This window comes from Schistocerca cancellata, chromosome 4 (genome assembly GCF_023864275.1).
Source record: "Schistocerca cancellata isolate TAMUIC-IGC-003103 chromosome 4, iqSchCanc2.1, whole genome shotgun sequence".
Classification (NCBI taxonomy): Eukaryota; Metazoa; Arthropoda; class Insecta; order Orthoptera; family Acrididae; genus Schistocerca; species Schistocerca cancellata.
The window spans coordinates 207,029,913-207,054,140 of NC_064629.1; positions in this window are offsets into that span (position 1 = coordinate 207,029,913).

The window sequence follows — 24,228 nt, forward strand, 5'->3', positions numbered from 1 at the left end:
TCAACGACCGTTTGGCGAACGTTGCTGCGTATGGGCCTCCACAGCAAGTGCCTGCTTCATGCTGTTCATCGCTGACGAAGGCTGGCATTTTTACGACAATATCGCAATTGGAAGTCCACTGAGTGGAGATAGGTGGCCATTCTAGATGAATCATGTATTATGCTCTGTCGGACAGATGCCCATTGGCGACTTCGGTGTAAACATCTGAAATCAAAGAGTCCAGGCCAGAGGAGGAAGCGTTATGGTCTGAGGAATGTTTTCGTGCCATTTCCTGGGTGGTCCCGTCATTCTGGAAGGCACAATCGATCAACACAATAATGTATCTATCCTTGGAGATTATGTCCACCACAGTATGCTGCTTGTTTCCCCTTGGCGCATGCCGTCTACCAGCAGGACAATACAATGTGTCACACAGCCTCTAAGCGTACATGTGTGGTTTGAAGAGCACCAGGATGAGATTACCATACTCCCCTCTCCACCAGCTCTCCGGATTTAAACATAATAGAGAAACTGTCACACAACATCGGTCGTACAGTTCGTGCCATGGATCCTCAACCGAGAAACGTAGTGCAGATAGTCACAGCATGAGAGTCAGCATTGTTCCACACCACTGTAAGCAACTTCCAGAACCTCATTTTCTCTCTTCCTGATCGTCTGGCAGCGGTCTGTGCTACAAACTTGGTTATTCAGGTTTTGACCAGTGGTCACCTTAATGTGACTTGACAGTGTAAATCCGACAGTAGTTCAATAGTGTATCAGTGGGGTTTCTGGCCAGAAAATCGCTGATATTAGCAGTCTTTTTCAAGTGTCAGCAGATGTCAGTTTACAGCTGATGCAGTTGTGCTTGTTATATTTAAGGTCATCTCTCTGCTCCCTTTCCCTCTCCTCCTCTTCCCTTCTCTCCATCTATCTAACTTCGTTGTTGGCCAGTCGTGTTAAGATGCTCTCACTGGTCAACGACGGAGGGGGGGGGGGGAGGGGGAAGGGCACCCCCATCTTTTATGTAAGGTCTTTAAGTCATAGTTAAACGAGCGACATATAGTGCTATATCAGGGACAGCCATTGCATCCAGAAAGGAGGAGAAGACTGTTTGTAAGTATCTGTCCATCAATTAATAATAATAATAATAATAATAATAATAATAATAATATTCGTTTATTCTTATGTTTCGTTATTTTTTTACAGCAGCACAACGAAACCCCTGGTTTGGTACTAGTACAACTTCAGGTGCTGTCTTCACCACCACCATAGAAGCAGCAGTCCACAGGCGGTCTCCCAGATTTAAAAGGGCTGTTGTTCAACTATTCTACACCACCGCCACAGTAGGCATTGGAACTACCACAACTCGTCGAGCCTCAGTTATCTGCTAACAGAGTAATGTTATTTGTCAGTACATATAATTTGACTGCTAGCAGATGTAAGCACGTGAATGTTGGCATAACATCAGACAAGGACTTTGATGTAGTAATTGAAGTAGAAAACAATCAATCAACGTATTGGGACTGGAGTGCAGTGTTTATGGTACAAATGGGACTGTATGTCAAGTACACATAGAAGAAGCTGAAACAGTAAAAGGCCCATCATACACCAACTGACATCCATGTTTTGGAGGAAGGTTTCAGTAGTGGATATACAGGGTGGTCCATTGATAGTGACAAGCCCAAATATTTCACGAAATAAACATCAAATGAATAAACTACAAAGAAGGAAACTCGTCTAGCTTGAAGGGGGAAATCAGATGGCCCTATGGTTGGCCAGCTAGATGGCGCTGCCATAGGTCAAACGGATATCAACTACGTTCTTTCAAACTAGGAACCCCCATTTTTTATTACATATTCGTGTAGAACATAAAGAAATATGAATGTTTTAGTCGGACCACTTTTTTCGCTTTGTGACAGATGGCGCTGTAATAGTCACAAACGTGTAAGTACGTGGTATCACGTAACTTTCCACCAGTGCGGACGGTATTTGCTTCGTGATACATTACCTGTGTTAAAACATCTCCGGCGGTACTCCGCAAGGCTACCGCCCTTCGATTGTGCCATTCCAGCACTAATCGAAGCGCTAGGTTTTCAGGTGCCAGCCAGCCAGCCAGCCAGCCAGCCGAGCATCAGCGGTCCAGCGGTCCAGCCGAGCAGCAGCAGCAGCAGCAGCAACAGCAGTAGCGGTCCCGGCCAGCAGCAGCGGTCCAGCCGGCAACAGCCAGCCAGCCCTCCAGCAGCAGCAGCAGCAGCAGCAGCAGCTGGCATTCCTGCCACCCGTCGTCGCCGTCAGCGCCAGCGCCAGCAGCGTGGGAATCTGATCTTCGTCCGTCTTCGTCTTCATCCGTCATCGTCTTCATCCGTCTTCATCTTCATCTTCGTCTGTCCCCAGTTTTTGTCCTTTCTTTTTCGTCCTGTGCGTTTTTGTTTCTCCCTGTCGTCATGTCAGCCCCCACCACCACTACCACCACAGCCATAGTTTATATTTCCCCCTCCGCCGCCACCACCACCATAACATGGTGTGCCCAGTCACACCACCCTCTTTCCATCCCGCCTCTTCTCACTCTCCCTTCGCCCTCGCTCTTTGTCGCCCCCTCTCCAGCTTCTTCCTCCCGCTCCTCTCCCTCTGATCCTTTCCCCCCACTCCCCCAGCCTGCTACTGCAGCTCCAGCTAGGGTGGTGGCCCGTCGGGCCACTGCCCATGCCCAACTCTCCCCATCGCCTTCGCCATCACCGCCACCGCCGTCGCCGTCTCCTTCACCGTTGCCATCTCCAGCGCCGACTGCTGCGTCCACGCTGGGACCTGCCCCTTCCCGCCACCTCCCTATAGCTCCCGTCCCTCATATCACCACCCACCCTTCTGCCACTGTTAAACGCCTAGTGGCACCACCACCTCCTCCGCTCCCAAAAAGGCCCCGCCCTGTCCTCCTTCCCCCCCCCCCCGCCCAGGCTGCCATGGATGTCTCCCCACCTGGCCCTGCTCCCCCCGCCTCCTCCTCCTCCTCCTCCCCCCCCCCTCTTTCTACAAATACCTCCTCTCTCGTCCCGATCCTTCCCTTCTCGAGGCCCGTAATCTCTGCCTCCTCCTCCGCCAACACTTCCCTGGTGCCCCCATCTCTCTCCTCACTCCCAGACGGGATTCCGTTCTCATCTCCTCCCCAGCCCAACCCTCCATACTGACATCCCCTCCCGCCTCCCCATCACCTGTTTTGGCCCCAACGCCTCCCTCACCCCTGCTCCTTCTCCATCTCCTACCCGCCAACCCCTACCCCCGCATCGCCCGCCAACCCTCACCGCCGTGATCACTCGGCTCAGTCCATTGATCATGGAGGAGGAGGTGTTGGCGGAGCTCAAGGCGCATCCCATGCTGGAGGTGCGGGCGGTCCGCCGCATTTTCAACTCGGCCGGCCCCACCCGCCATATGTGGGTTTTCTCCGACGACGCCCCCTCCATTGACCGTCTCCTGAAGGAGGGTACCCTCCTCTTCAACCAGCGCTATAAGGTCGACCCCTCCCGTTCCCTTCCTCAATCCTTGTGCTGCCAGAGGTGTCTGCGCTATAACGCACACCCAACAGCCGAGTGCCGTGAGGCCCCCACCTGCCTGCATTGTAGGCAAGCACACTTCCTCCGGCAGTGCGCTAATTTTCCATCCCCTCCCTCCTGCAATACCTGCAATCTTCCCCATCCCACCTACTCCCACAAGTGTAAAGCCCGACACCCTCCGACCACTCCTGAACTCACCATCCCTGTCCATCCTCTGGACGCCCCCACCCCTCCTGGCAATTCCCTTCGTCCCCCCCCCCACCACTGAGGACATCATCAGGTTCCTCACCATTGTCCTACAAAACGTCCACCCTTTCCAGCGCCCTCACACCCTCCAACAGGTCTCCCTCTCCGCCCGTTCCATTTTCCACTTAAAAATGTATGCCACATACTCCAACAAGCAGGCCCATTTCACCTTCTCCCGTCTTGACACCCTTGTCTAATTCCCTGTCATGGCGCGACAGCATCGTATCCTTTTCAACATTATCCGCTCCCTTCCCGCCAACAAGAACCTCTTCCTGCACACCCTTGTCACCCAACGCATGGATGCCTTCCTCCTCAATGAAACCTTCCTCCAACCCCACCACACCATCCACACTTCGCCCTACCTCCTTCACCGCTCTGATAATCCCCTCCCGATTGCGCGTGGCGGAGTTGCCATTGGTCACCACTGCCAGATCCCTGTTCGGTTCCAACCTCTCCTTCCCGACCCCACCGAACACCTGATCCTTAGTCTCTTCTTCCCCGGCCTTACCGTCACCTGCGCCACCATCTATGTCCGCCCTAATGCCCCTATTCCCTTCGACGTCCTCTCCCACATCGACCGTACCTTCTCCTCCTACGTGATCGCCGCCGACCTCAACATCCATAGTCGTTCCGCCGCCCAGTTACGGCGGTGGCATCGGTTCCTCTCCTCCCTTCAAGGCGACCTCATCCCCATCCCCCAGCACACCCGTCCCGAATCCAACTCCAGTCCTGATGTTATCCTTTCCTCCCCCAACCTCCTTGGCCGCATAACGGTGGATGTCCTGGAGCCTATTGGCAGCGACCATCTCCCTGTCCTCCTCACCATTTCCGACGGTCGTCTCCCCCGCCCCGACCCTCGTAATGACCCGCCCCCTAAGTACGCCCATGTCTATTCCCATGCAAACTGGAATGCCTACCGGGATACCCTCTCCACCCAGATCGATAGCCACCCCTTCACCTACCACCACCCTGACGATGTAACCCATGCCGCCTCCTTTCTCCAGCAGACATTGTCTGAGGCTGTGGAGGTCCACATCCCTACTGTCGCCATCCACCCCCACCGTGCTACCTTACCCCCACAGGCCGTCCTCCTCCTCCGTGAAACCCGCCGTCTCTACTGTGCCTTCCTCCACACGCGTGACCTGGACACACTACGACGCCACCGGCAACTCCAGCGACACATTCGTAATTTGCTCGCGGCTAAGAAACGCCGGGACTGGCGACAGACATGCACCCGTTTAAATGCTACCCTACCTATCAACTCGTGCAAGTTCTGGTCAGCCTTCCGTCGCCTTACCGGAACTAAACCCTCCCCTTACTATCCTTTTCTCCATGATGATCACCCCTTCCCTGACACCCTTAGTAAGGCCAATCACTTTGCATCCTACCTTTCCGATGTGTTTTCCATCCCCGATGATCCCCAGTTCGATTACTCTCTCTTCCCGGACGTCCGCGTTCGAACTGACACCTCTGTCCCTCCCCTCGCACCTGGTTTCCTGTACTTGGACAACATTGGACACACGGAACTCAATGCCCCTATCACTACACAGGATCTCATTGGTACACTCCGCACTAAACGCAATACTGCTCCTGGTCACGATCGTGTCACCGACCCTCACCTTTGTGAAGCTCCTGGCTCTTTCCTCTCCACTCTGGCCAGGCTCTACAATGTAGTCCTGTCCACCAGTTACTACCCCGACCTGTGGAAAACCTCCCATATCCTGATGTTCCTTAAACCTGGCAAACCGCCATCCGTCGTCTAATCCTACCATCCCATCAGCCTTACCTCGGTCTTCAGCAAGGTCCTGGAATCCATCCTCACCCGACGTATCCACCAGCATCTCTGCCAGCACCGCCTCCTTCCCATTACCCAGTGTGGCTTTCGGCCGCCCTTCTCTTCCGACGACCTTCTCCTTCACCTCACTCATCTCCTTTCCGACCAGCTTAATTCCCGTTGCTCCACAATCTTCCTCTGCCTGGACCTCGAATGTGCTTATGACTGCGTATGGCATTCCGGTCTCCTCTTCAAGCTCCAAACCTTCGCCCTTCCCATTAACTACGTCCATCTGATCGGCTCCTTTCTCTCCCACCGTCCTTCCTACGTCACCATCCATAACACGGATTCCTACACCTTTTTCCCCTCCGCCGGTGTGCCCCAAGGATCCGTCCTCTCCCCCATTTCCGTACCTTTTGTACACAGCGGACATGCCGCCGTCGTTACCCCCATCCACCTTCTCCAGTTTGCCGATGACACCGCCTTCCTTGCCCTTGCCCCCACTCTGCAGCGCTCCCAACACCTTCTCCAATCCCATCTTGACCGGTTCACCGCTTGGTGCAACCAGTGGTTGCTCAAGGTCAATCCCTCCAGAACCCAGGCGATCATTGTAGGCCAAACCACCCCTTACTTCCGCCTCCTTGATTTCTATCTCACCATCTATGGCCGTCCTATCGCCCTCACTCCCACCCTTAAGTACCTTGGCGTCACCTCGACCGTCGCCTCTCCTGGACTCCCCATCTCCGGACAATCCAAGCCAAGGCACGCTCCCGACTCCGTCTCCTCAAGCTCCTTTCCGGCTGTACCTGGGGTCTGGACCCCTCCACCGTCCTTCACACCTATAAATCCCTCATCCACCCTATCCTTTGTTATGGCCATCCGGCCTGAGTCTCTGCCCCCCGCCCCTACCTTTTATAAATCCCTCCAAATCCATGAACACAGTGCTGTCCGCCTCGCCTATCGCATCCGTCTCCCCTCCCCTCGCGGATCCTGTATGATCTCATCCCCTTCCCCAACCTCCTCCTTTTCCTTGAAAGGATATGGATCCTGTACACCTCCCGCAAACTCGATCCTCCTCACCCGCTTGTCTCACCCACCCCCGCCCACTGCCGCCCTGTATTCCCACATCCCACCCGGTCTCCATCTCTCCACCCTCCTTACCCTCTCCCAAGGTGGCTTCCGCCAGCTCCCTCTCCCTGATGATGCCCTCCTCCCCTCCATCTACCCCTCCTACCAACTTTGATCCTCCCTCCCTCTTCCTGTTTTTGCTCCTTTGGGCACCCTCCCACCCTTCTCTCCCTCTTCCCTCCCTCCTCTATTTCTCCCCACTCCTCCCACGGGCTTCTCCTTCCCTGTCCCTCTCCTCCTCCCCCCTCTCCACAGCCATTGGCATCTTTGTTCTCCCCTCTCCCCCACCTCCCCCTTCTTCCTCTCTTGGCAGTTCCCTGGACTCGCACATGCTAAGTGGACATTCGCGCGCCGGAGATCATCGCCATCAGTGTCTCGTGTGTGCCGTCGTGTTTAGTGTTCAGTGTTCACCGTCATACTCCATCGTTCACCTGTGCCATCGCCATCTTCAGTGTTAGTGCGTCGTGACAACAGTTTGTAGTGTGGATTATCGTCGAGTGTGAACGGCTCCGTGTTTGTCTTTATGTGTCTACTGTTTTATTACCCGCCGTTATGTAACTTATGTGTATTCTTTCTGTTGTTTTCTCATTGTCTATTCTATGGCTGAAGAGCAGCGTAGAATGCTGCTGACAGCCTGCCTGTTGTACAGGTTTTAAACTAACAATAAAGAAAAAAAAACCTGTGTTAAAATGGACCGTTTCCCAATTGCGGAAAAGGTCGATATCGTGTTGATGTATGGCTATTGTGATCAAAATGCCCAAAATGCGTGTGCTATGTATGCTGCTCGGTATCCTGGACGACATCATCCAAGTGTCCGGACCGTTCGCCGGATAGTTACGTTATTTAAGGAAACAGGAAGTGTTCAGCCACAAATGATTCAAATGGCTCTGAGCACTATGGGACTCAACATCTTAGGTCATAAGTCCCCTAGAACTTAGAACTACTTAAACCTAACTAACCTAAGGACATCACACACACCCATGCCCGAGGCAGGGTTCGAACCTGCGACCGTATGTTCGGCCACATGTGAAACGCCAACCGCGACCTGCAACAAATGATGATGCCCAAGTAGGTGTTTTAGCTGCTGTCGCGGCTAATCCGCACATCAGTAGCAGACAAATTGCGCGAGAATTGGGGAATCTCAAAAACGTCGGTGTTAAAAATGCTACATCAACATCGATTGCATCCGTACCATATTTCTATGCACCAGGAATAGCATGGCGACGACTTTGAACGTCGTGTACAGTTCTGCCACTGGGCACAAGAGAAATTACGGGACGATGACAGATTTTTTGCACGCGTTCTATTTAGCGACGAAGCGTCATTCACCAACAGCGGTAACGTAACCCGGCATAATATGCACAATTGGGCAACGGAAAATCCACGATGGCTGCGACAAGTGGAACATCAGTGACCTTGGCGGGTTAATGTATGGTGCGGCATTATGGGAGGAAGGATAACTGGCCCCCATTTTATCGATAGCAATCTAAATGGTGCAATGTATGCTGATTTCCTACGTAATGTCCTACCGATGTTACTACAAGATGTTTCACTGCATGAGAGAATGGCGATGTTCTTCCAACATGATGGATGTCCGGCACATAGCTCGCGTGCGGTTGAAGCGGTATTGAACAGCATATTTCATGACAGGTGGATTGGTCGTCGAAGCACCATACCACGGCCCACACGTTCACCGGATCTGACGTCCCCGGATTTCTTTATGTGGGGAAAGTTGAAGGATATTTGCTATCGTGATCCACCGACAACGCCTGACAAGATGCGCCAGCGCATTGTCAATGCATGTGCGAACATTACGGAAGGCAAACTACTCGCTGTTGAGGGGAATGTCGTTACACTTATTGCCAAATGCATTGAGGTTGACGGACATCTTTTTGAGCATTTATTGCATTAATGTGGTATTTACGGGTAATCACGCTGTAACAGCATGCGTTCTCAGAAATGTTAAGTTCACAAAGGTACATGTATCACATGGGAACAACCGAAATAAAATGTTCAGTCGTACCTACGTTCTGTATTTTCATTTAAAAAATCTACTTGTTCGTCTAAAATTGTGAGCCATATGTTTGTGACTATTACAGCGCCATCTATCACAAAGCGAAAAAAGTGGTCCAACTAAACATTCATATTTCTTTACGTACTACACGACTATGTAATAAAATATGGGGGTTCCTATTTTAAAAAAAAACGCAGTTGATATCCGTTTGACCTATGGCAGCGCCATCTAGTGGGCCAACTATAGCGCCATCTGGTTTCCCCCTTCAAGCTAGACAAGTTTCGTTCTTTGTAGTTTTTTCGTTTGACGCTTATTTCGTGAGATATTGGCCTGGTCAAGATCAATGGACCACCCTGTATATGGAAGGCTGTTCTTGAATTAACTTAAGAGGAAATGCACATTTATATACAACAATTGAGTGTCGTGAATTTGCTTGGTTTATACTGTGCATTAATGATCGCTCCTGCAGACTGAGTTTCTCGCATCCATATTTCAGAGGTTCATACTATGACATTGTGAACTTTTTGCTCGAGAACAGTGTAAATTTAAATCAATTAGAAGAGTGCATGAGTGCTTGAATTCACACAATTTCAATGTGAACAAATGTACAAGCAATAACTATGAGTTACGTAGAAACTGAATTTGCAAATGGTATAGCTATGCATGCAGTTACACATATAGGTTTGAATGTTGTAAAGGCTGAATTTAAGGCGTATAGAAAGCAATTATTTAGACATTATTGCGGAACCGAATGATTGTAATGACGAATATATGTAAAGAAAAACGTGTCCTACAAAATTTTTCCTTTTTCCCAGTCCTACCAGTCTTAATTTAGTGAAGCTGGAGAGAGACATAGAAACAATTCCTATGCACGGACGAGTCTCCAGTATCGCCGCCAAAATTTACCTACGTATGTGACGACTGCTTCCCACACACATAAACACACACACACACACACACACACACACACACACGCACGCAAAGTTGCACTGCTTCCTACCTTGATAGTATTCAAGTGTCAATAAAGAGTAAAGAAAAAAGGCATAGTCACAGTGGCTAAGTATGGCGCAGAAGTCATAGAGGTTATTCTCTGATGTTATAACACAATTTCCTATTGTCCTGTTCCTTTTTCTTATCAGTGTTTTCCTGATGTTCCTTTCTTCGCCGATCCCACAGAGATCCACCCCATTCTTTATCTTATCAGTGCACCTAATTTTCTACGTTCTTCTGTAGCACTATATCTCAATCGCTTCGATTCTATTGTGTACTGGTTTTCCCACTGTCTATGATTTACTGCCATACAATTATGTGCTCCAAACGTACAGTCTCAGGGATTTCTTCCTCAAATTAAGGCCTTTGTTTGACACCAGTAGACTTCTCTAGGCCAGAAATCCCTCCTTTGCCTGTGGCTGTCAACTCTTTGTGTCCTTCTTGCTTTGTATGTCATCGGTAACTTTGCTTTCAAGGCAGCAAAATTACTCTGCTTCTGTAGTTTCGTGATCGTTAACTTTCAGTTACGTTTCTCACTGTTCTCATTTCTGCTACAGCTATTACTTTTCCCTTTTTCTGGTTTGCTCTCAATCTATATTCTGTAGTCATTATCCTGTTCATTCCATCCGGCAGATCCTGTAACTCTTCCTCGTATTCACTGAGTACAGCAATGTCATCAGTGAATCTTATCATTGATATACTTTCACCCTGAATTTTAATCCCACTCATCAACCTTTCTTTTATTTCCGTCACTCTTTCTTCGATTTATAGGTTGAACTGTGGGGGCGAAAGACTACATTCCTGTCTTACACCCCTTTCAATCCGAGAACTCTTTTTCTTGGTCTTTCAGTCCCTATGTTCCCTCTTGCTTCTTTCACATATTGTATATTACACGACTTTCCCTATAGTTTATCCGTATTTTTCTCGGGAATTCGAACGTCTTGCACTATTTTACATTGTCGAATGCTTTCTCTGGGTCAACAAATCCCATGAACATGTCTTGATTTTTCCTCAGTCTTGCTTCCATCATTAGCCACAACGCAAGAGCTGTCTTTCTGGTGCGTTTGATTTCCCTAAAGCTACACTCATCATGTAACATATCCTCAGTTTTATCATTTTCTGTATATTATTCTTGTCAGCAGTTTGGTTTCACGATCTGTTAAGCTGATTGTACGAGAGTTTTCACGTTTATATGCTCTTGCCATCTACGGAACTGTGCGAATGACATATTTTCGATAGTCCCATAGTACGTCGTCAGTGTTATATATTCTACACGCCAGCTCGAATAGTCGTTTGGCTGCCACTTCCCCCAAAGATTTGAGAAATTCTTATGGAATGTTGTCTATCCCTTGTGCCTTACTTGATCTGAAATCTTTCCGAGCCCTTTTAAATTCTGTCTCTAATACTGTATCGCATATGTCATCCATATCGACAACAATTCTTCTATAACGTCATCAGATTAGTCCTTCCTCTCGTCTGGATCTTTGGCCGATAACCTTTACAGCATTTCACATCAGGACCAGATGGTTATGTTATGAAACGTCCCCTTAGAACAATTTATACATATGAAATGTCCGCTTAGAACAATTGTACAAGACTGTGCTTAACCTGACACACACAATGTTTTTAGCGCAACGCAATCTGACTATCAAAAATCCCTGCAAAAGAATGGCCCTGACAAACATTAAACTATACCTTTCACAAATCACTTACCTCACAAAAATCTTCGTTGCTCGAACTACTGCAATACAGCGAGTGCCACTACTGCCAGCTAAATAAAAGATACAAACTACGGAAGGCACTAACTACTGATAGTCTTAGCAAATGAAAGGTTCTAATAGAGAACAAACAATGTATTTACCTCAAGATTCATAATATATACAGCAGTTCATGACATTTTTCAAAACTCCGCCATCTCTCTCCCCACATCCACCACTGCTGGCGGCTCACCTCCAACTGCCCAGCGCTACGCGCTGTTCGCATCCAGCTATAGCAGTTCATGACAACAATGGCAGACAACAATGCAAACTAGCCACATACTGCACACAGCACAGCCAGTGATTTTCATACAGAGTGCTATGTAACGTTGCCAATAAAAAACATAAACAGCAAACTTACATAAAGAAAACATAAACAGCCTACTTACATAGCCCCCATGCTCCCCACAAAAAATTTTACAAATGGTGTTGGGCACTGGCCAATACAGATTTGAAAAAATTTTTCATAATTACAATCACAAAGATATCAAATGCACACACTGATTAATACAATGTTGGTCAAAAGCTAAAATTTTCTCACAGTCAATAAAGACAGTCCTGATCATTCACCACAGTAAAACTGCCGTTTCTTTTATCAAAGTCTGAGCAATAAAAGGCAATGCACACAGAAGTAGTGGATGTCCATGCAGTCTTGAAGAAGTAGTGTTGTCCTTCTAACAGAAAGACAGTGCTGACTCTTGACATGCTGACAGGTAATGCGCCACAATGGAGCAAACCCACAGCAGAGTCAGTCGACGTGTTGAAGAAGATTGGTAGGTAGGTCATCACAGAGCAGACCCACTGCAGTCCTGGTAGAGAGTATTGGTGGGCCACCAGAGGTGCAGACCCACTGTAGTCCTTGTAGAAATAATTATATTGGTTGGCCATCGAAGGTGCAGACCCACTGTAATCCTTGTAGAGATTGTGGTATTGGTGGGCCACCAGAGATGCAGACCCACTGTAGTCCTTGTAGAGACGGCCAGCAGCCATCTGTTGCGACTGTGCGGGTGCACAATCACCAGTGAAGAGTCTTGCAGTTAATATAACAAGTCCATAAACCACCACTTGTGCACGCACAAAGTTTTAGGAATTGTCTTTAGAACCAGCAATGCTGTTATCCAGTCCCTTGCTGAATTAGTAACACACGTGCAAACACTAACAGTCCCTACTTCTCACATATTGTCCATATACTATGACCAACAGAAATGTGTGCAGTGAAATGTAAATCACAAGTTACTAATATGATGAACTGGTGTCAGTTACCATTTTATAACATGAGAATACAATTACAAAGGTACAAAATACACCAATAAAGAACATAACAATACAGATAATATTTGTAGTAATAGGGCTTTACAAAAGAATAGAAATAAACATATACATCAATGTTACAGGAATGATGACATGAGTACAAAAATAAAAGATCAGAATCACTTTTGAAACGTCAACTTCACACATGAGCATTAAAACAGAATAAATAATGTCTAAACATCTTTACAAGGTAAATAACAGAGTATTAGAAAAATTCTACAACATAGCTCTCATCAGCTAAACACATAAAGACAGGAAAAACACAAATACACAAGGGTACCCAAACACATAGTGGGATAACACAAAAGGAAAGGACAGGGTTTGTTTTCAGTGTAACATTTGGTACTGCAGTCCACCCCACAACTTCATTCGATAGATCTTTCGTCTTATTTCAACATTTGTTTCCACCAAAAAAATCCTATCCAAGCATGCTTTCTGTATTTATATGTTCACATATTGCTTACCTCATCATTTATTTCCAAGAAAATCCTACCTATACCTCCTTCCTGTATTCTATTCATATTTCTTTCAAAATGATTATTTCTGATTGTACAACACTCATTTGGGCCCAAATCTTTTTTCATGTAACCTTGCAATGCATACTTTACCTATTCTCCATAGTCAGTTTCTTATATAGTCTACCCCCTCTTAAGCTAACTTAAATCTACTGAGCTCAGATATATATACCAAGGGACGAGGCAATGCAGCATCACAACAAATCAACACAAACAGAAATGACAAAAAATGCAAATTGGCAAAGCTAGCAGCATAAATTAGCAAAAGTCAAATTCAATAACACTATGCCTGGCAAACAGCAGCAACTTATACCTAAACATGACATAGCTCAAGCAGAAAAATTATTACAGTAAAAACAACAATGCAGACAAGGGAAATGCATATTCACATCTTAATGTCTATGTAATTAAAGTGGTCATCTTAATGTCTATGTAATTAAAGTGGTGCACCATAACAACTTATTGTAAAAAAAATATTACCATGTACTTGAAAAGAAAATTTTGTTTTACTGTTGCTAGTTCCTTCTTATTGTTCTTTCCTTTCCAAGTGCTCCTTTTTAAAGAATGTGGATCATAAAATAATTATTTAATAGATCTGTTGACAGAAAGAGTTCACATTAGCAAATGCATTTTATTTTATCAAAGCAATGCTGTGACACAGCTGGAAACCAGATATCAAATGAAATAAGCAATTACGCAAACCAAAGCATAAAAATATCATTCAGTAGTCATGTGACATTTCATTTCATAAGTTAATGGCTCTCAACTCTCGTAGAAAGACACTTGTCATAATCAGGTGTGCAGATGTAAAAATATTTCTTGTCATTTTGTTAGGCATTTCAGTAAATATCATAAATTTTTAAGTAACGAGGGTGTCGCATTAGCGATGAAAGGCACATCTTAATGGCTTGTTCTCCAGGTGTTTGACACAGCTGTGTGCCCACAACGCATTACAAAAATCATATGTTTTCAAGTAACGAGCGTGTCGCATTAGCGATGCCCTCTACAAAGGAATGTCATTAACAGTGATATAGGCCTCTCTTTGTCCTTCTCTTCCACCTGTGCCTCTGGCACACCCTAATGGCTTGTTCTCCAGGTGTCTGACACACCTGGGTGCCCACGACGCATTATGTACAGATGGTCACTTAACTTTCTTACGGAAATATTGACGACAGCAGTTTTCGCTACAGTGACAGTCTCATATAAAAATATTTCACAGGTCAAGAATTTGCGTTACAAATCTGTAGAAACAAAATGCTATTGATATGACAGTGTCCAAAAAATTTTCGCTTGCATTGTGATACATTCACGCATTTTCACACACATTTCATAACTCTTAAAGTACGATTCTTGGTTTCCAACATCCTTTTCCACAAGTCAAGAGTCCCTAACCACTATTCATTACTCCTTACCTTATTCGTCGACACTTTTTCCATATTTCATCATAACAGATACATAGCATAATCAAATAACTCATATAGCATCAGCTTATGGATCATAAACTTACCGCAACAGCATAATACACATCGTCGTCGTAAAAATAACATCATAAAACCTCAGTCAAATCTCAAAATCGTCGTAGCTTCCTCCAATAATTTCAAAACCTAACAAAATTCTCTGCTCATGTCAAAAGTGTCATCTACCTCCAACGTACTTTAAAAATCATGATCTCATACCAAATACATCATTCAAAGCTCTCATAGTATCACAATGGTTCTGAAAAAATATGAACAGTTCACAAAGTACAGACAAAATACAATTTCTTAAGTGTGAAGTAATCCAACTCTGTAATTGCATAAACATCTGTCACTGACGTAGTAAAAAGATGTTTGTTTCTCTGTTAAATTATCAGATAGCTGTGTAATTTATGTGTTAGAGAAATATGGTAACGATGTGTTAAATTGTATAAGCAAATACCATATTAGCTAGGGCTCCTTGTGCTTGCCAAACACATGGTACACAAAGTAGGCGTGTACCCCCCTGAGGTTTATTGTAATTATACCCTCAGGTGTTACAGATTACAGCAATGGAATGAAATGTATCACGAAAAACTTTTTTTTGTAATTCAAAAATCTTTAAAAATAAATGTTTTAAGTACAAAATTAATCACTCAAATACGTGTCCTGTAGCGCTAAATGTGCGTCTTGCTGTAAGATAATCTCTGGGAAGTGTCGTAGTTATTGTCCTCCGAAAGCTAAGTTCTGCAGAAGTCAATGTACTTACCTCATGATACACAAAAGTGAAATGCTTTGCGTATAGATATCTTAGTTATTACGCTTATTGCCGTGATGAGGAAAGTACTGTGCTGTAACGTATTGTTGTCGCTGTAACGTATTGTTGTCCTACGGAAAAGGCTGTCTCCTTGTAGCAATAGCACAAAAGTCACTTTATAGAAGAATTCAGAAAAAACTGTGCAGATATAAAACAGATACACCGCAAAAGCAACATTGTAAATTGTCATGCATTAGCAGCGTCGTGATAAAATCGTGTAGCTGTCACATAAACTAACCGCTGTGTCATCTGGCATTTCACATAAAGCACCTCAAATCCAGAATCCACTCGTAAGCAAACCAAAATGTTGCATGTTAACAGTTTCTCAGTGTGACAAATTGTACAAGTAGCGTGAAGTGAAAATTGCAAAGACTAAGTTAAAAAGCAGATTATCTGTCAATAAATGGTTTTACATGAGAAATGTGGTGTAATCTTTTACCCTTTGCTCTTCTCAGTACGCAGAGTTTCAACTTGAATGCAAGTATCATGCGGTATTCGTCCGTAAAGAATACGGGAATTTTGCTCAAGGTTAGCGTCAATGTTATTTTTCTCGGAGCCAGCCGGCGCACGCAGCTGCCTGCGGTGTGAGTCATTGTCTGTTTCTTTGTTGGTGCGCGCCGTTATTGGGATTTGGAGACCTAACTTCTACAAATTCATCGTGACGAGAGTGCTCTGCTCTATTTAAATCTCGCCAGTTCTGATGCAATTCAGGTCTGTCGTTACGATCATATCGTCTGTCGTCATGTCGGTAGGTTCGATAGTTTCTTTCATGTCGGTCATGTGGTGGAGAATTTCTCCCAGAATCGTAACTACGCGCTGGACCGTTGCGTCTAAAGTTATTCTGTCTCCCTTGATAATAGTTATTTTGGTTCCCATATTGTCTGTTTCTCTGATTGTCTCTGTGATAGTCATTACCGCGGAAAGGTGATCTTTCCCTGTAACTATTACTCTGCCAGTGGTTGTCATATGGGTGGTGTCTGTTTTGGTCACGATTTACGTTGTAAGAATAGGTTTGTCGTGGCCATTTATTGTTTCTGTCGTCACGGAATTGTGACGGATGTGACATGTAATGATTGTTTTCCTGTTTTCGCATCCCGCGACTGTCTGTGTCAATTTCCAGTTCTTGTAACAGTCCCTGAAAAGCTTCAATGTCGTCTTTGCAACGTCCTGCTAAAATAATATGTCGTAAATGTTAAGTTATTTGATTAAGCAAATGCGTATGAGTTCTGAAGGGCTGTATGGGTTTGACAGGTACTGATTCTTGTGCAACATGTCTTCAAAATATTTGACAAGACTGGAAAATTCAGATTGTTCGAAATGTTTCATCATTATGATGCTATGTTTTACTCGGTCTTGTGTAGCTTGAGACCAATATACTGAGAGGAAGGCATGGTAAAATTCTCCTTCACTGTGACAATCGTGAATGAGCGATTGCATTCTTACAGCTGGTTCATTCTCCAAGTAGCCACACATAAATTCTAACCTGTGCTCCAATGACCAGTTGGGAGGAAAACAATGAGAGAATTGATGGAGCCACGCTTGTGGATGAATGTCGTTGGCAGAATTCTTAAACGTTTTGAATTTACATGTAGTAATGAACAGCTTATAGTCAAAATCATCGTGTCGGCGAGTAGCATATCGGTCATTGTTACGTCGTGTCGGCGGTTCCATCTCAAAATTCGATGTACCTTGCCAATTTCTTTCATAATTTCCGAAGTGCCCTGAGTTATTATTTTGTGGCTGTTCCGTATTTCTATGTCCCTCTTCCCGTATTGGAGCACGAGTGTCCTCTGAAATACGTAATTCTTGTATTACCTGTGTCAGCTGATCTTGTACTTCCTGGATTTCTCCTTGGTGTTGCGTATTAATTTGATTCTGATTTTGTTTGAATTTCCTAATTTGTTCACACTCTTCTGTGTCAGTGATGGCTACAGGTCTTGTGTCATTCAGATAATCATCTACCTTTGCAGATAAGTTAGTGACCTGATCCGAAAGTTCGGCTACTTTCTCTGATAATGAACTAATTTCCCCCATGTGTCTTTCTACTGTGTCCTTTAAGTTTTCCTGAGTTTTTGCAAGTTGCGTAACCGAATCGGTAGATGCAACTGAGTCCATTTTAGCTTGCAAGGTCTCATGATTTTCATGAACAATAGTTTGCAGTTCTTTTATGGCTGCTTCGTGATTCTGTAATGCATTTTCATGCCGCGAAAAAATAGGCTGAAAATGCTCACAAATTTGTGTTTTTACGTCATTACAGACTTTTTGACATTTCGATTCAATGTTATGTAACTCAGTAGTTAAATCTTCACGTGTTTGTTCAAGTGTGGTGTCTAACTTTTGAAGCTTTTGCTGTGTTTGTCTCTGATTTTGTTCCATTGTGTCTAACTTTTTAAGATTTTGTTCCACTGTGTCTAACTGTTGCTGTGTTTGTCTCTGGTGTTGTTCCATTGTGTCTAACTTTTGCAGATTTTGTTCCACTGTGTCTAACTTTTTAAGATTTTGTTCCATTGTGTCTAACTTTAGGAGATTTTGTCCCATTTGTTGCATTAATTGTAATAACAACGCATTAGTGTCTGGAATCTGTTCCTCTACGCTTTTCGGCAGTGCATTTGCACCAGCAACATTCACATTTTGACAAGCAGAAAATGTGTCTTGACTCATTTGAGAAGACGGTGAGGACGCAAAACCTGAATCTACAGTATTTGCAAAATTGTGTCCTATCATTTCGGATTCCTGAGGCGAGCTGTTGCCGACCGATCGATCGATAATGCTTCCCTGTTCACTACCTGTTTGACTGTCTACGCCATTGTTTGACGCCCGCTCCATTTCCCTATGCACAGTTACCAAATTACTACTTTGAACAGTAGTTAACTCATTACACAGTGGCACTAACACATTGCTTTCGTCTTCACTGTCGTTTCTCATTTTACTTTGGAGCCGAGTGTTACGTTTTTCACACGCCATTATTGTGACAATATTTCACACGATAACACAGAAAAGCACAATTTGAATAGCAAAAATAAGAGAACACATTAACATAGCACTGAAAATAATATCTAGTTAATTGCAGCAGCGAAATACTTGGCGCAAAGCTACATGCATGCCACAACTGTTTTACATTACAACAATGAAAGACTGCAACTACAAAGGAGATTCTCTCTACAATTACGCGCTAGCAATAAACAAAGCTACACTAAATACACAAACTACAAGAAAAAAATCAGAAGATTCCAGTGAGGTATCCTAGGCTAAGGGTCGACATATGAAACGTCCCCTTTGAACAATTTTTACATGTGAAACGTCCACTTAGAACAATTGTACAAGACTGTGCTTAACCTGACACACACAATGTTTTTAGCGCAACGCAATCTGACTATCAAAAATCCCTGCAAAAGAATGGCCCTGACAAACATTAAACTATACCTTTCACAAATCACTTACCTCACAAAAATCTTCGTTGCTCGAACTACTGCAATACAGCGAGTGCCACTACTGCCAGCTAAATAAAAGATACAAACTACGGAAGGCACTAACTACTGATAGTCTTAGCAAATGAAAGGTTCTAATAGAGAACAAACAATGTATTTACCTCAAGATTCATAATATATACAGCAGTTCATGACATTTTTCAAAACTCCGCCATCTCTCTCCCCACATCCACCACTGCTGGCGGCTCACCTCCAACTGCCCAGCGCTACGCGCTGTTCGCATCCAGCTATAGCAGTTCATGACAACAATGGCAGACAACAATGCAAACTAGCCACATACTGCACACAGCACAGCCAGTGATTTTCATACAGAGTGCTATGTAACGTTGCCAATAAAAAACATAAACAGCAAACTTACATAAAGAAAACATAAACAGCCTACTTACAATGTGTGTGATGAAGGACGTGGTTAATGGATCACGGGTTGTGGAGTTCGTGTCGCTCAGACCTAAAATGTGTGCATACCGTATAGACAACAGGTGCCACTCAAAGATGGCCTAAGGGTGTGCATCATGTGGCCTCAATGACTGCTACGACCGAGGATTAGAGGAAGTCCCTGCTCGAGGGCGTTGGCGACGCTCTACACATGATTCGTCAAGTAGTCTTTCAATTACAATGTCATGAGGTACTTGATGCACTGCAACTGAAAGCCAGCCTGTCGTGCCATGACCACGAATGGTTCATCTCTGAGGATAGGACCGGACCCTCTTGTTCTCACACTCTTCACTTGAGTGACTGAGTGTGTGGATGTATATTTAGTTGTAAATAGTCGATATATGCGCGAGAGTACATGGAATAGCGGGATGAACCGTTTGTCATAGGTGTGTGTATGTGTATGCATGATCAAGTTCACACTATGTCTGCATATACAGGGTGAAGCGAAATTCACTCACTCGTGCTTCGCAGCGCGACTCCTCACTCGCCATCGATAAAAAAAATGTCTCTCGCAAAATTTCGTCCTTCGAGTGCATCCTGCAGAATAAGGACGTTAAAGAGTGGCAATCTGGCAACACTGTAACCACATGTATGGTAACTAGCTGCATCAGCAAAAGTTAGTTGTGTTGCACAGTTGGTGTAGAGGATAGAATTTTGGGTTAGCATGCAGGAGGTCGTGGGTTCGATACTGGGTTGGAGTGCATTCTTTTATTTGAAAATATCATTCTGACATTTCATACTGTAATATACGCCGTTTCTTACGTCACATGTTTCCTAAATTTACAATATTTTGTAACTCTGAACATAAAAAATACGCGGTTAGACAAATCAAAATAGACAGCTGAATTAAATGACCTGCCATAGGACAGAATAACTAAAAACAATATCAATTTCGAGATGCTAAAGATTCACCTGTTCCATGTAATGCGCATTACTACTCAGACAGATATTGTTCTGCATGATTCATACCGACATTGCCAATTGTGAAATGTTCTGTTTCGAATTACAATGCGTCCCTAACGGTAATAGACGTGATGTTTCCTCAGTCCCATCGATAGAATAATAATAATATTAAATTGAAATACATACTAAACAGGATGTGGTTGCCAGACTCAGTGTTGAAAGGCATGGGACCATGATGGTAACACATTCAAATAGTAACCGAGTTTGGACCTTATTCGCAAAGCACATTGGTAACGTAAGGCCCTAACGAAATGTATGGACCTGAACGAGGCAAGAATAATACACCCCTGGAAATTGAAATAAGAACACCGTGAATTCATTGTCCTAGGAAGGGGAAACTTTATTGACACATTCCTGGGGTCAGATACATCACATGATCACACTGACAGAACCACAGGCACATAGACACAGGCAACAGAGCATGCACAATGTCGGCACTAGTACAGTGTATATCCACCTTTCGCAGCAATGCAGGCTGCTATTCTCCCATGGAGACGATCGTAGAGATGCTGGATGTAGTCCTGTGGAACGGCTTGCCATGCCATTTCCACCTGGCGCCTCAGTTGGACCAGCGTTCGTGCTGGACGTGCAGACCGCGTGAGACGACGCTTCATCCAGTCCCAAACATGCTCAATGGGGGACAGATCCGGAGATCTTGCTGGCCAGGGTAGTTGACTTACACCTTCTAGAGCACGTTGGGTGGCACGGGATACATGCGGACGTGCATTGTCCTGTTGGAACAGCAAGTTCCCTTGCCGGTCTAGGAATGATAGTACGATGGGTTCGATGACGGTTTGGATGTACCGTGCACTATTCAGTGTCCCCCTCGACGATCACCAGTGGTGTACGGCCAGTGTAGGAGATCGCTCCCCACGCCATGATGCCGGGTGTTGGCCCTGTGTGCCTCGGTCGTATGCAGTCCTGATTGTGGCGCTCACCTGCACGGCGCCAAACACGCATACGACCATCATTGGCACCAAGGCAGAAGCGACTCTCATCGCTGAAGACGACACGTCTCCATTCGTCCCTCCATTCACGCCTGTCGCGACACCACTGGAGGCGGGCTGCACGATGTTGGGGCGTGAGCGGAAGACGGCCTAACGGTGTGCGGGACCGTAGCCCAGCTTCTTGGAGACGGTTGCGAATGGTCCTCGCCGATACCCCAGGAGCAACAGTGTCCCTAATTTGCTGGGAAGTGGCGGTGCGGTCCCCTACGGCACTGCGTAGGATCCTACGGTCTTGGCGTGCATCCGTGCGTCGCTGCGGTCTGGTCCCAGGTCGACGGGCACGTGCACCTTCCGCCGACCACTGGCGACAACATCGATGTACTGTGGAGACCTCACGCCCCACGTGTTGAGCAATTCGGCGGTACGTCCACCCGGCCTCCCGCATGCCCATTATACGCCCTCGCTCAAAGTTCGTCAACTGCACATACGGTTCACGTCCACGCTGTCGCGGCATGCTACCAGTGTTAAAGACTGCGATGGAGCTCCGTATGCCACGGCAAACTGGCTGACACTGACGGCGGCGGTGCACAAATGCTGCGCAGCTAGCGCCATTCGACTGCCAACACCGCGGTTCCTGGTGTGTCCGCTGTGCCGTGCGTGTGATCATTGCTTGTACAGCCCTCTCGCAGTGTCCGGAGCAAGTATGGTGGGTCTGACACACCGGTGTCAATGTGTTCTTTTTTCCATTTCCAGGAGTGTAGTTGCTACTAACCTCTGGGTCCATTGGAGGAGGATACAAGGAAAACAGCTTTCACATCTAGTGGATGAGGAAATTGTGAAACTCCATGACATGAACAGGGCTTCTTTCAAAGCTGACCAATCTTCCATTTCTACGATTGTAGCATGTAAGTGCAAGTGTTTTCTAGAGGACCCGCTGCAATCGCTGTTGATGATTAAGATGCCATGTACCGTACCACCTGCACTACATTTACCAAATGAAAAACATAAGCTTCAACCCAGGATCGAACCATCGACCTGTTGCACACAAACCCAAAACTCTATCTACTGCACCAACTGCACAGCACAGCAGTGGTTTGCTGACAGAGGTAGCTACCATACATGTTGTTACAGTGTTCCCAGATTGCCACTCTTTAACGTCCTTTTTCTGCCAGATGCCCTCGCTGGACGCAATTTTGTGACAGACATATTTTTATCGCTCTCATGTGAGGAGTTGCGTTGCGAAGCCCGAGTGCGCGATTTTTCGCTTCACCCTGTGTACAAGGTGTAATGTTTTCTGAGCAGTTGTAACTGCACCACTAAGTGGATTACACCAGTCAGTACAGACAAACAGTTTTGCGTCCATGTGTCCACACTTCAAAATATGACCTGTTCCCCGTGGGAAACTAAGCACGAATGGCTTGCTCTTACCACATGTACTTCGAGGTAATGACCAAACTGCAGGCCTGTGTGGCCGAGCGGTTCTAGGCGCTTCAGCCTGGAACCACGCGACCGCTACGGTCGCAGGTTCGAATCCTCCCTCGGGCACGGATGTGTGTGATGTCCTTAGGGTAGTTAGGTTTAAGTAGTTCTAAGTTCTAGGGGACAGATGACCTCAGATGTTAAGTCCCATAGTGCTCAGATCCATTTTTACTGACCAAACTAAAAACATATCACTTGTAATAGCTATCATTATTAGTCTGCAAATGACGTAAATACTGATGTAATGTAGTTCAGCGCTGTCTTCAGTCACCAACAGAAATATCTGCATTTATACGTGTTACACCCTGTGCATATTGTAGACTGTGTACATGAATACACACAATTTACACTGTCACTAAAGTCATGGGTTAGCGTTATGCACATATACAGATGGCAGCAATATTGTGTACGCAAGGTATAAAGGGGCAGTGAATTGGCGGAGCTATCATTTCTACTTAGGTCAAACATATAAAAAGGTTTCCGACATTATTAAGGCACTCGACGAGACTTAACAGACTTCGAACGCAGAATGGTAGTTGGAGCTAGCCGCATGGAACATTCCAGTTCGGAAATCGTTAGGGAATTCAGTATTCCGAGACCCACAGTGTCAAAAGCGTGCTGAGAACAGGAAACTTCAGGCATTACCTCTCACCAAGGACAAAGCCGTGGGCAATGGCCTTCACTTAGAGACTGAGAGCAGCGGCGTTTGCGAAGAGTGTTCAGTGCTGACAGGCTAGCAACACTGCGTGGAGTAACCGCAGAAATCAGTGTCGAACGGACCACGAACGTGTGAGTTAGGACAGTATGTCGAAATTTGGCTTTAATGGGTAATGGCGGCAAATGACCAACACGAGTTCCTTTGCAAACAGCATGACATCGCCTGCAGTGCCTTTCGTGAAACAACTCGGTTGGACCCTAGACGACTGGAAATCCATGGCCTGGTCAGACGAGTCCCGATTTCAGTTGGTAAATTTGATGGTATGGTTCGAGTGTGACGCAGACCCTACAAAGCCATAGACCCAAGCTGTCAACCAGTCACTGCACAGGTCGGTGGCGGCTCCGTAACGGTGTGGGCTGTGTTTACGTGGAATGTACTCGGCCCTCTGGTCCAACTGAACCGATCGTTGATTGGCATTGGTAATGTTTGGGAACTTGGAGACCATTTGTAGCCATTCATGGACTTCATGTTCCCAAACAACGATGGAATTTTTATGGATGACAGTGCGCCATGTCATCAAGCCACTGTTGTTTATGATTGTTTTTTTCTGGACAACACGAGTGATTTGGCCACCCAGATTTCCCAACGTGAATCCTATAGAACATTTATGGGACGTATTCGAGAGGTCATTTTGTGCACAAAATCCTACACCGGCAACCCTTTTGTAA